Genomic DNA, 11,454 nt, shown 5'->3' on the forward strand with positions numbered 1-11,454 from the left:
CTACATAATGAGTTGCAGATAGCTCTTAGGTATACTAGGAGAAATTACTTGGGTGAAAAAAAATGTCCAAGAGCAAGCTTGTCAGAAGATACTAGAAGGAAAAGTCCAATACAAAGCGGTTAACTATACTCAAGAAAATATAAGGAATAAATGATTCCACATCACTAAAATCAAAAGAAGTGAATCACACATACATATACTGTTGGACCCTAAAATCCAAAACCAGGGGACACACTCCCCCAGAAACTCACAGGGATGGAATAACATGAGGTTTAATGATAATAGTAATCCAGTGCACTGGGGTTCTTTTGCATGCAGGCAAGAAGAACTCCTTATACAGCTTAAGGGGTGGACTAGAGAAACAGTGACTAGGCACAATATGATTGGCAGAGCAATGAGACTTTTAAACTGATTAGTCTTTGGGGAATGAGGTAGCAAAGACCTCCCTTGTCTGTAAGTGTCAAGGGTTGGCCTGTCTACATGCTCTGGTCTTTCAGCACCCACAGGTGGGTTCACTTCCCTGTGGTCTGAGGAATGTAAATCCCTTCTTCCTCTGATTGTTAATCCTGCAGGGTAATCCAGTAGGTGTCCTCAGACAACGGAATGTGCTCCTCCCAGGATGTGTACTGGGGCAGTTAAAAATTAACTTTAACTAAAAATTAAGTTTAACCGAATTCCTACAATACTAGCACCAAAAATATACCAGGAATTAGAAAATATTGGCCATTAATATCTCTCAACATCAATGAACTCAATTTCCCCAATAAAATAACCCAGGCTCACAGATTGGATGTATAAAGAGAACCCATCATCCTGCTGTATATAAGAAACACAGGGCTGGAGAGATGGCTCAGCGGTTAAGAGCACTGACTGCTCTTCCAGAGGTCCTGAGTTCAAATCCCAGCAACCACATGGTGGCTCACAACCACCCATAATGAGATTCTATGCCCTCTTCTGGTGTGTCTGAAGACAGCTATAGTGTACTCATAAATAAAATAAATAAATCTTTAAAAAAAAAAAAAAGAAACACATCTGAGCAACAAAGACAGATATTACTTCTGAGTAGATGGCTGAAAAATAAAGGCTATAAAGCAAATGGGCCAAAAGTGAAAATATAAAAACCAGTCTAATATCTACTAGCAATTTTTCAACCAAAAGTAAGCAAGAGAGACTGGGAAGAACACTTCATACTCAATAACGGAAAACTCACCAAGAAGGTTTCTCAGTTGTAAACATGTATGCCCCAAATGCAAGGGCACCCACATTCATAAAATAAACACTCATTATAAAATAGTTTGAGGAGGTGGAGGCAGGAAACAGCCTTCCTCACTGCTGACTCACACCTGTCTTGAGTTTGGAGTTGAGGCCTCCCCCACTCTTGTTCCCCCGCAGCCTGAAGCATCTGACCACGTTTGGCCCATGGAGAAGCGCAGCTTGAACCTGTACTGCTGTGGGGCTAGCAATGGAGTGGCTGCTTAAGTTGCTTGGCCTCCTTGCCTTGCCACTGTAGGAGGCCGAAGCCATCATGTCTCCTGAGTAGGAACTGGAGGTCTGTGCCCAGGAAGTGCTCAGCAGGTTTCAGGCAGCACTGCTCCAACTGAAGTAGCTGCAAAGAGTTTCAGTGCCTGCAGCTCCCTGCCCTCCTCTCCCCTGCCTGAGGAGGAGGATGAGGAATTGTACCTGCAGTCACTAGAGATAATCTCACACTACCTGCGGGAGCATGTGACAAGCTCCAAGGACAAGCAGCCTCTTGGGAAGGCCAGCAGGGCTGGACAGAGGGCTCTGGAGTACCTTATGGGGCTTGGGCAATGTCCTGGAGTGCAACCACAAGATGGTCTTCCAGAGCATGCTTCAGGAACTGGACATTAAAAAGAAGAGGAAGTGGAGAGCTTTAGAGAAAGGACTAAAGAAGCCAAAGGGGTTTGCAACCCCATAGGAAGAACAACAGTATCAAACAACTAGACTCCCAGATCTTCCAGGGATTAAACTACCAACCAAGGAGTACACATGGAGGGACTCAGTGCTTCAGCTGCATATGTAGAAGAGGATGGCCTTGTTGGGCATCAGTGGAAGGAGAGGCCACCCATACCCCAGTCTACAGGAATGCCAGAGCAGGGAGGTAGGAATGGGTGGGTGGGTGGAGGAAAAACCCCATTGTTAGATTTTTGGTGCAGCTTGGAACAGACAACAGCAAACCAGACAGTTCCATGAGGGGAGAGGTTTTATTTAGGGTGGAGGGTGGGGAGAGAAACCAGAGGAATGGCGGAGAGAAGAGAGAGAGAGGAGAGAAGTGGAGGCAGGCCATAACCAAGTGGAAAGAGGGGGAAAATAAGGGAGAGGGGCAAGGGGCAGCGAGAACCTGCAGGCGAGGGATCAAGGGATCAAGAGAGTGAGGTGGGGGCAGGAAGCCCCTTTTACAGTGGGCAGGCCTACCTGGCTGTTACCAGGTAACTGTGGGGAGGAGCTTGCCTGGCTGTTGCTGTGGAGGTAGAGTTTAGACAGAATACTAACACCCATAGGAGTAGGGAGTGAGAAGGAGCTTGCCTGGCTGTTGCCAGGTAACTGTGGAGGTAGAGTTTACACAGAATACTAACACCCATAGGAGTAGGGAGTGAGTTGATGGGATAGGAGTATTCCAGGGGTGGGGGGAGGGGGACCCGAAAAGTGGATAACATTTGAAATGTAAATAGTGAAAATGTTTAATAAAAAAAGAAAAAGAGCCTGGCAGTGGTGGCGCACGCCTTTAATCCCAGCACTTGGGAGGCAGAGGCAGGCGGATTTCCAAGTTCTAGAGTTCGAGGCTAGCCTGGTCTACAGAGTGAGTTCCAGGACAGCCAGGCCTACACAGAGAAAAACCCTGTCTCGAAAAACCAAAAATTTCTTGGCTTATACTGGAAAAAATACTGAAAATGATGATAAAGCTTTTTCCTCCAGTGACGGTCTGTTTTCAAAGATGGCATAACAAACTGGGGCTGGATTGTGACTTATTTCTTTTCATACATTTGTGGCCACTGAAAGAGTATAAGCCAAGAAAGGTGCATTGAACCATTAGCAGAAAGTATCAGAAATGTTCTTGTGTGGATGAAACGGGACTCACTTGTCAAACAAAATGACTGGGATGGGTTTGTAAAGTTCTTCCACATACACGACTTAGAAGGCAGCATGAGAAATGTACTGCTGCCTTGTGCTTGTGTTGGAGTAGGGACTGGTCTGACATATCTAATGAGATAGCCTTGTTCATGCAAAAGATAATATTTAAAATTCCAGCCACCAAACTACATGCTTCTGTGAAAACAAATGTATCTATGAAAGTGCACTTGAAGCTGTCCAGGATTTTAACAGTCCAGTCCTACTGTAGCACCATTGCAGAAAGAAAGTGGTTACAGAATCGTGGCTAATGAAAATAAATACATGAGAAAAGTACTTCCTCTGGAAGAGTCACTGTCTGAAGAAACAAATTTCACCCTCTAGTTTTAAACTTTGCCATGATCAGTCCTGGTGTATAGGCAGAACCGTTGGTGTGTGTGGACTGGTTGTAGTAGAACAAAACAGATTTATAACTATGCAGGCTTAACTACACAGTCTGTTTATATATTTAAGGATCACAGGCAGATGTACAACATTTGATTGCCTGTTGACTTACTAAATTGTAAAGTGGTTTGGGAAAGTAGGCTAAAATCTTAACCATGGTGCTGTTCACAGGGGTTACTTGTTTAACATTAGTTTAAGCCTGGTGTCACTAAAATAGATATGTATTTCCTTTTACTAATGATTGCTAGCCTTTGTTTTAAATTTCTGTATTGGTCTCTCTAGGTGTCCTACCTGTAGTATTAAATTAACCTTTAATTCCTCTCCTTCATTTATGTGTTGGCTTGTTATGCTCCAGTTTTTCCTATAGATACAGTCATCTACATTTCCTCCCTGTGCTCTTTACTGGCCATTTTATTTATCTACATTAGAACTCTTACCCCAACCCCCAAAACTTCTAACCTAATAATTCCTTCCCCATCCTAATAGGAGTCAGTACAATTTTCTTGTTAGAGGATAGTAATACATCCTCTTTGACCCCTGTGAGCAACAGTAACAAGGTATGAGTAGTCTTGGATTGTCATGTTTTCCATTATTACTTATCCCATTTTGGTAAGAAAAGCATCAAAGTCCCCTTAGGGATTTCAAAAGTTGGAGTGAGATGCATCATAGCTTCATAGTTTGCTTCAAGTAAATTTGCTCACTTAAGCTTAGAGAAAAACAGGTTTTGTTAAACCCAGTTACATAAAAGCCATTGGTAAACTGGAGGTGTTTGAGATAGGTTCATTTGAGAGCTTCAACTAGAAAATGTGATGTTTAGCCAGGGCTGGAGATAAAAGTAGGCAAGAATCAAATGACTAAGAATGTAATGGGGAAGAAGTGCCCTGTCAGTCCATCTCATCCATAACGACATCTTGCTGGAGCAATCTGTACCTATGCATTTATCCTTGACCATAATTTGCTTCTTTATGTGTACCTCTTTGGACATAAGAGTACTTTATGTAGTTGAATAAACCCTATAAGTTGAGGTGACTAAAAGATTAGCCTCTCATAATCTAGTAATGGAACTCTTTTTTACTAGGAGCCTGATTTCCCAGCTCACAAGGTGTGAAAGCCAAAGTACAGATAGGATCTTAGTAGGTATTTTAGGTGCAGGGCCATGAAGATTTGGAGAGCTCAAGTGGTTGGATATGGGGTTGATTTAGAGGAAGGAGAAGCATGTGGTCTGAGTGCTGACTAGATGAATAGTTGAGGCATATCCTCCAAAGAGAAGAGTGAGGGGCTGCTTGGAAAGATGGCTCTCAGCAAATTCTTACACATCTCTCAGATTTAAAAAAGCAAACAAACAAACAGGCAATCTTTAAGCATCTTCCATGAACATTTGGTCTGGAGTGAACACCTTCATTCTGGTTAGAGCACCTAACATTTTAAACAGCTGTTCCCACAAGAGTTACGACCAATTGCAAGTTAATGTGGGTTATAAATGTTTCCCTAACTTTTTTCTTCTGAGGAAACAAAAATAAACCTCCTCATACCCCTGAATAAAAAAGAAAGAAAAATAGAAAGAAAGTAATAGTATGAGGCCAGCCTGTCTACATTGAGAGATCCAGGATAGCCAGTGGTATACAGAGAGCCTTAATCTCAAAACGAACAAGCAAACGAACAAATCCCCATGTTTACATTTCATACATATTAATCTCATCACTCCAGAGTAAGAAACAGGCAGATCTCAATGGATTGATTGGATAGTGTCTAGACTGAATGATTTCCTTTTGGGAAAACCACAAAACTAAAACTAGAGTGGAACTCAAGAGCCCATTAACTAAACCACTCCCCCAAATGAGGTTTTTGTTCATTAATTTAGTAGCTATTTATCTACTCGTTTCTAACTTGTGTTTGGGCAAGGTCTTGATCTGTAGCTAAGGTTGATGTAAAACCCTAATTCCCAGCACTCTTGCTTGAGCATTCCATGTGATAGGATGAAACCAACACACCTGGCTGAGTTTTCTTTGCATGTGATGCACTTGGTTCTGAGTGTGTGTCCCTTGGCATTGCTCTGTTCCTGACACTAGACATGCACATAGATTCTCCTAAAATTATCCCCTGAGGACTTTGTGACAAACACATTGTCACAACTGTGCATTCATTCCTGGAATGTATAGCTGAGTTGGATGCTCTGTCATTCATCAGTTGTTTTAGCTAGATACTTAAGAGGGCTGATGCAGGAGGATGGCTTGGAACTTTTGGTGTGGGGCAGGAGTTTTGGTCATATGGTTTCCAGATGGACTTGATTGAATTTGGTCATAGGTGCCACAGTAGAGAGAGAAACTCACAAAGAGGCTAGCCTTCATTTCCTGAAGGAACTGAGGGCACCAGCCTCTTGGGGAAGACTGACACCTAGCTAGCTCTCTCTAGTTATTTTATTCAAACATCATACAGGGTTAATTGGGGGTGAGAATGGTTCCAGCTGTCATGTTTGTTTTGCTCTTGCTGCTTATGAGATCACACAAGCTACACAAATCTCAGTCCCATTTGACCTTGGTTAGTCATAATCAAAAGAAAGAACTCCAAGTTTGGTCAGAGTGTCTTAGAACCAAGATGACTGCAGCTGCAAGCTCTCCCATAGCACCAAGTGCAGACATTCCAAAGAGACAACATTTCTTCAAGGTTCAGTCTCATGGAAATTTCTCAGAATCTACTGATTGACCCAAATGTAATCAAGGCTTATATGTCCATTAAAACAGTTTTAAATTTACATCATAGATACCGATGGTATCCTGTCTCTCAGTCAGAAGATGGAGCCTCAGAAGAAATCAGCCAGGACACTAAGAAATGGATGTCAATAATTTGAGCTGAACCAGGCATGGTCAAATACAGCTTTAATCTCAGCATGTTGGAGACAGAGGTAGGTTGATCTTTGTGTCTTTATGGCCACCCTGGTCTACATAAAAGGTTCAGAAAAGTCAGAACTGCATGGTCAGACCCTCTTTCAAAAACACAGTTCAATTTGAGACAGGATGTTGGCTCACACTTATTACAACAGGACCAGAAATGGTGTTGTCAGTTCTTCTGGGGAAACAAATAAATAGTCAAGCTTGATTGTGTGACTCTTTGTAGTGCTCCAGAGGCAGAACTAGGCTAATCTCAGTGTTCAAGGCCAACCTGGTCTATATAGGAACTCCCAAACCAGTCATGTCTATACAGCGAGACTTTATCATCATTAATATTTGTGGCAAGAAAGGTGACTAGAGGACCCAACTGAAATTCTCAGCAATCATATTAGGTAGCTCATAGTCCCCAAACTCTAGATCCAGAGGGATCCAACTCCTCTGGCCTCTGGGAAGTTTCATCCCTGTGAACATTTTTCATTAAAGACACACATATACACAAAGTTAAACATAAGAAAAAACTTTAAAGTGTGAAAAATAAGACAATCACCCCAGCAATTTAATGAATGAACAAATAGATAAATGTATATATACAGATGTATGCAGTAAAATTAATTTGAAGATCATGTCTAAGCAGTATTTTCTTTTGTGCACAGAGGACTGGACCAATCTTGTGATTAAATATTCATGAGTCCTTTTCATTTAAAAAGTATTTTTTTTCTTGTGGCTTTTTTGGGTTTTGGTCTTCTGTCTGTCTGTCTTTTTTTTTTTTCTTTTTTGTTTTGTTTTGTTGTTTTGTTTTGTTTTGTTTTGTTTTTGTTTTGTTTTGTTTTGTTTTGTTTTTTGAGACAGGGTTTCTCTGTGTAGTTCTGGCTGTCCTGGAACTCACTCTGTAGACCAGGCTGGCCTTGAACTCAGAAATTCACCTGCCTCTGCCTCTCAGGTTCTGGGAATAAAGGCATGTGCCACCACTGCCCACTTCTGTCTGTCTATCTTTTGACAGTTTGTTTTTGTAGTATTGGCTGTCCTAGAACTTGCTCTGTAGGAAAAGCTGCCCTCCAACTCAGAGATCTCCCTGCCTCTCCCTTCCAAGTGAAGGTGAAACGTGCACTTTCTTTGGAAAGTTAGTTATGTCAAATGATGCTTTGCTGGGACACACAGGTGAAAAAATGTCTTACTAAAGCAGACACTAGAAAGAATGATTTTTGGAAGCACACACAGGTGAAAGTATGTTTTGATACAACAGACATGTGAAGGGATGGTTAATAAAGGAGTAAATATGATCCCACAGACAGTGGAAAACCAGCATGGAGGACTGGCTTGGTTTTTTCTTCCTCAATGTTTTTGAATAACAGCACCCATTGTTAAGACATCTCCATTGAGAAAAACTTGTCAGGAAATGCTCCTGAATTTCCTGTGTAAGCTTGCTGCTTCTATAGCCTCTTCTAAGGCTAATTGGCAAACCTGGTGATTTCTTCAGTATCAAACTACATCTGGGGATTTCTGTCTACCATACATTTGACAAAAGGCCTGGACTGAAGCTGCTGGTTCCTGTGTCTGGACTGGCTTGCGCTGCCTTTATGCACTATGTACTCATGAACCCAGGACATCATTCAGCATCCTTGACCACAGGGACATGCCTGAGTCAGAAGGGGCTTGGTAAAGCACTCAGGTGCCATATATTCATGCTATATCTTAGGAACTGTAAGTCTCATCAATTCCAGGAACCACCAGAATGCCCGAGTACCTGTTATGCAATAGTAGAGAAGACTTTGTGTCCTGTTGGACTCTCTAGAGGTCTCAATTCCGAACATTCATCAGTCTCAGCATATGCAGGCTCTCACAAGAACCAACACAGCAATGAAACTTTATCCCACCAGGAACAAAACCCTGTTCCTTTGAATCTCATTCCCCTTTGGAAAGTTATTCAGGAGAATGCAATGTGACCAGCCACTTGTCTTGACTAAAAGGTACTGATCAAATACTAAGGACCTCAAAAGAAACAGTACTACTGTCATATGTCCAACAACACAGGTTCTGCTTTCCACAGGTTGAGTTGGGAAAGGATGGGCTGAGGAGAATCACTGATATGTGCGGGATTACTCTACCTTTGAAGTTATTATAACGTTTTCTGGGACACTTGGCTTTATTATACTAAGAATGAGGTAGAAGATCTGCTAATTATTGACCCCCTGGCTGCACATCCAGACTGTTTCTGAAATTTAAATGTGAACTACTAGGCCATGTAAGTTCCCCTAAGCAGCTCTGGAATCATGTTACTACAAAAGAGTACCCTGAAAGACTGTGAATCTGAGTTAGACATGCCAGTGAATCTTTCAGTTTAAATTGCTTTCCCATCTCTCCTTTCTCATATTTCTTTCTTTCTGTTTGTAGCTGTAGACTTTAGAAATTGAGACTGGATGCTCGAGACTTAAGGACTAGTCTGTACACTGTGGCAAGACACAGTGTTAGAAGTCAAAGATGAAGGAATCAAAATCAAATGAATGTTTTTAAACCCTATACAAGAGAGAGGAGTAAAAATTACCAACTTTATTGGTTTTTTGTTTTGTTTGTTTTTTTTGGGGGGGGGTTGGTTTTTCAAGACAGGGTTTCTCTGTGTAGTCCTAGCTGTCCTGGAACTCACTCTGTAGACCAGGCTGGCCTCAAACTCAGAAATTCACCTACCTCTGCCTCCCAAGTGCTGGGATTAAAGGCGTGTGCCACCACTGTCCAGTAAGAATTACCAACTTGGTCCTTTCAATTTCATTTTCCATGAAGTGCTGGAGCATGGAGTAGGATACATAGGAATCTCTGGGCAGGAACTGAGGTAAAGGTGAGTGCTTATCAAGGATGCAAGAGACCTTCCTACATGCACTGTGTTGGCCTGAAACAGCCATTGCTCTGTTTCCAGCCATGTCCTGAATCATGCCCACACTGATACTCACAGGCCTCAGACTAGCATGCTATGAATTGTGTGGTCAGAAAACAGAAGACCATGTCCTGTGGATTGATCTCAATATATAAGCAGAATGAGTTTGAAAGATGGATCATATACTTGTAGAGAAGAGAGGTCTTAAACTTAGAGATCCACAAGCCTCTGTAAGTGCTATGATTAAAGGCATCAGGAACAAGCATTTGTCTTCAGTAAATCAGTTCTTGACAATCTATCTGTCTGGCCTAAGAATCTTCCTGTGTAGAGATCTGATCCAATTTACCTACACCATCCAAATTGAAAAATAAGCAAGTGAGTGGACAATCAATTATTGAATCAGAGGCCTTTTTGACAGGGATGGTGTGGATCCAAAAGGAGAGTTCAGCTGAAAGGTATGTAAAGAGTAATAGCAGGCAGAGAAACCCTCTCTCTTGTAGCCTGGAGTTTCAGCCTTTCCTTGCCTGAATATCGTGATCTGTCATCAGTGTCCAGATCAAATAAGTCCCTCAGCTCCATAGGGATTTCTCAACTTAGGCAACCAGGTCTAGCCTTGTCCTCAGTTGAAATTTTTTTATATAATGTATTACCTGCTGGTTATTCTTTTTTGAGATGAGTTCCCTCTATATAAGATCACTGTATCTTAGATAGTCTGTACTTTTTGGCTAACATCCACTTATCAGTTAGTAGATACCATGCATGCCAGTTTGGGTCTGGGTTCCTCCTCACTCAGGATGATATTTTTCTAGTTCCATCCATTTGCCCGCAAAATTTGTGATGACCTCGTTTTTTAATAGCTGAATAGTTTTCCTTTGTGTAAATGAACTACATTTTTTGTATCCATTCTTTGGTTGAGGGATATCTGGGTTGTTTCCATTTTCTGGATATAAGAAAAAAGGCTGGCATGAACATGGTGAAGCACATATCCTTGTGGTATGATGGGGATTCTTCTGGGCATATCCCCAAGAGTGATATAGCTTGGTGTTCAGGTAGAAATGTTTCCAATTTTCTGAGCAACCACCAGACGGATTTCCAGAGTGGTTGCACAAGTTTCTAATCCCACCCCAATGGAGGAGTGTTCCTCTTTCTCCACATCCATGCTAGAATACACAGTTATTTGAGTTTTTAATGTTAGAGATTCTGTTTGTTGTAAGGTAGAATTTCAAGGTCATTTTCATTGGAATTTTCTGATGACTAAGAACTTTGAACATTTCTTTAATGCTTCTCAGCCATTTGAGATTCTTCTATGGTTGAATTAGTGGAAGGATTGAAGAAACTGAAAGAGAGGGCAACCCCCTAGGAAGACCAGGAGTGTTTGCTAAATTAGACACCTGGGAGCTCCCAGAGACTTAGCCACCCAACCAAGCAGCATACTTAGGCTGATCCAAAGCCCCTAGCACATATATATCAGAGGACTGACTGGTCTCTCTTCAGTTACAAAAGATGCATCAAATCCTGTAGTAAATTTAGACCCTGGAAAGGAAGATACCTGACTGTGGTGAAGGGAAGCACCCTCTTGGAGGCAAAGGGGAGGGAGAGAAAGATTTGGATGAAAACTGTGTGAGGGTGAGCAAGAGCTGGAATGTAAATAAAACTAAACTTACATAAAGTAGCTTTCCTGGCCTGAAACTCACAGAGATTCTCCTATCTTGGCTACCTGCAGGGTGCTTAACCAGAATATACAAATGTGTTCTCAATTATATCTAATTATTAATTGGGTCATTATGGTTTCTGTGGTATTTATTTGTTTGTTTATTTGTTTGGTTTGGTTTTGGTTTTTGAGATAGTCTCACTAAGAATTTCAGGGTGACCTTGAATTCAAGGCGATCCATGCTGGAATGACAGCTGTGAGTTACTCAAGTGCCTTGAATACTGATCTTTATGTCACATTAAGTCTGGCATTCGTTGGTGTGCCTTTAATTCCAGCAACAACCAGACAGAGTGTGGCTGATCTCTGAGTTTGAAGCCTAAGTGATTGTCAAAACTGCCAGGTATTATATGTGTCTTTAAAAAGGCAAAACAAAGGGCTGGAGAGAAGCCTCAGTGGTTAAGAACACTAAGTGAGCTTCTTCAGGTCCTGTGTTCAATTCCCAGTAAATACTTGGTGGT

General features: G+C 41.7%; 1 pseudogene; it reads left to right on the forward strand.

The window, feature by feature from the left end:
* Positions 1–1,510: 1,510 nt before the first annotated feature.
* On the forward strand, positions 1,511–3,231 carry LOC114635554 (annotated as a pseudogene).
* Positions 3,232–11,454: the final 8,223 nt, after the last annotated feature.

Source organism: Grammomys surdaster, unplaced genomic scaffold (assembly GCF_004785775.1).
Source record: "Grammomys surdaster isolate TR1022 unplaced genomic scaffold, NIH_TR_1.0 111890, whole genome shotgun sequence".
Lineage (NCBI taxonomy): Eukaryota > Metazoa > Chordata > Mammalia > Rodentia > Muridae > Grammomys > Grammomys surdaster.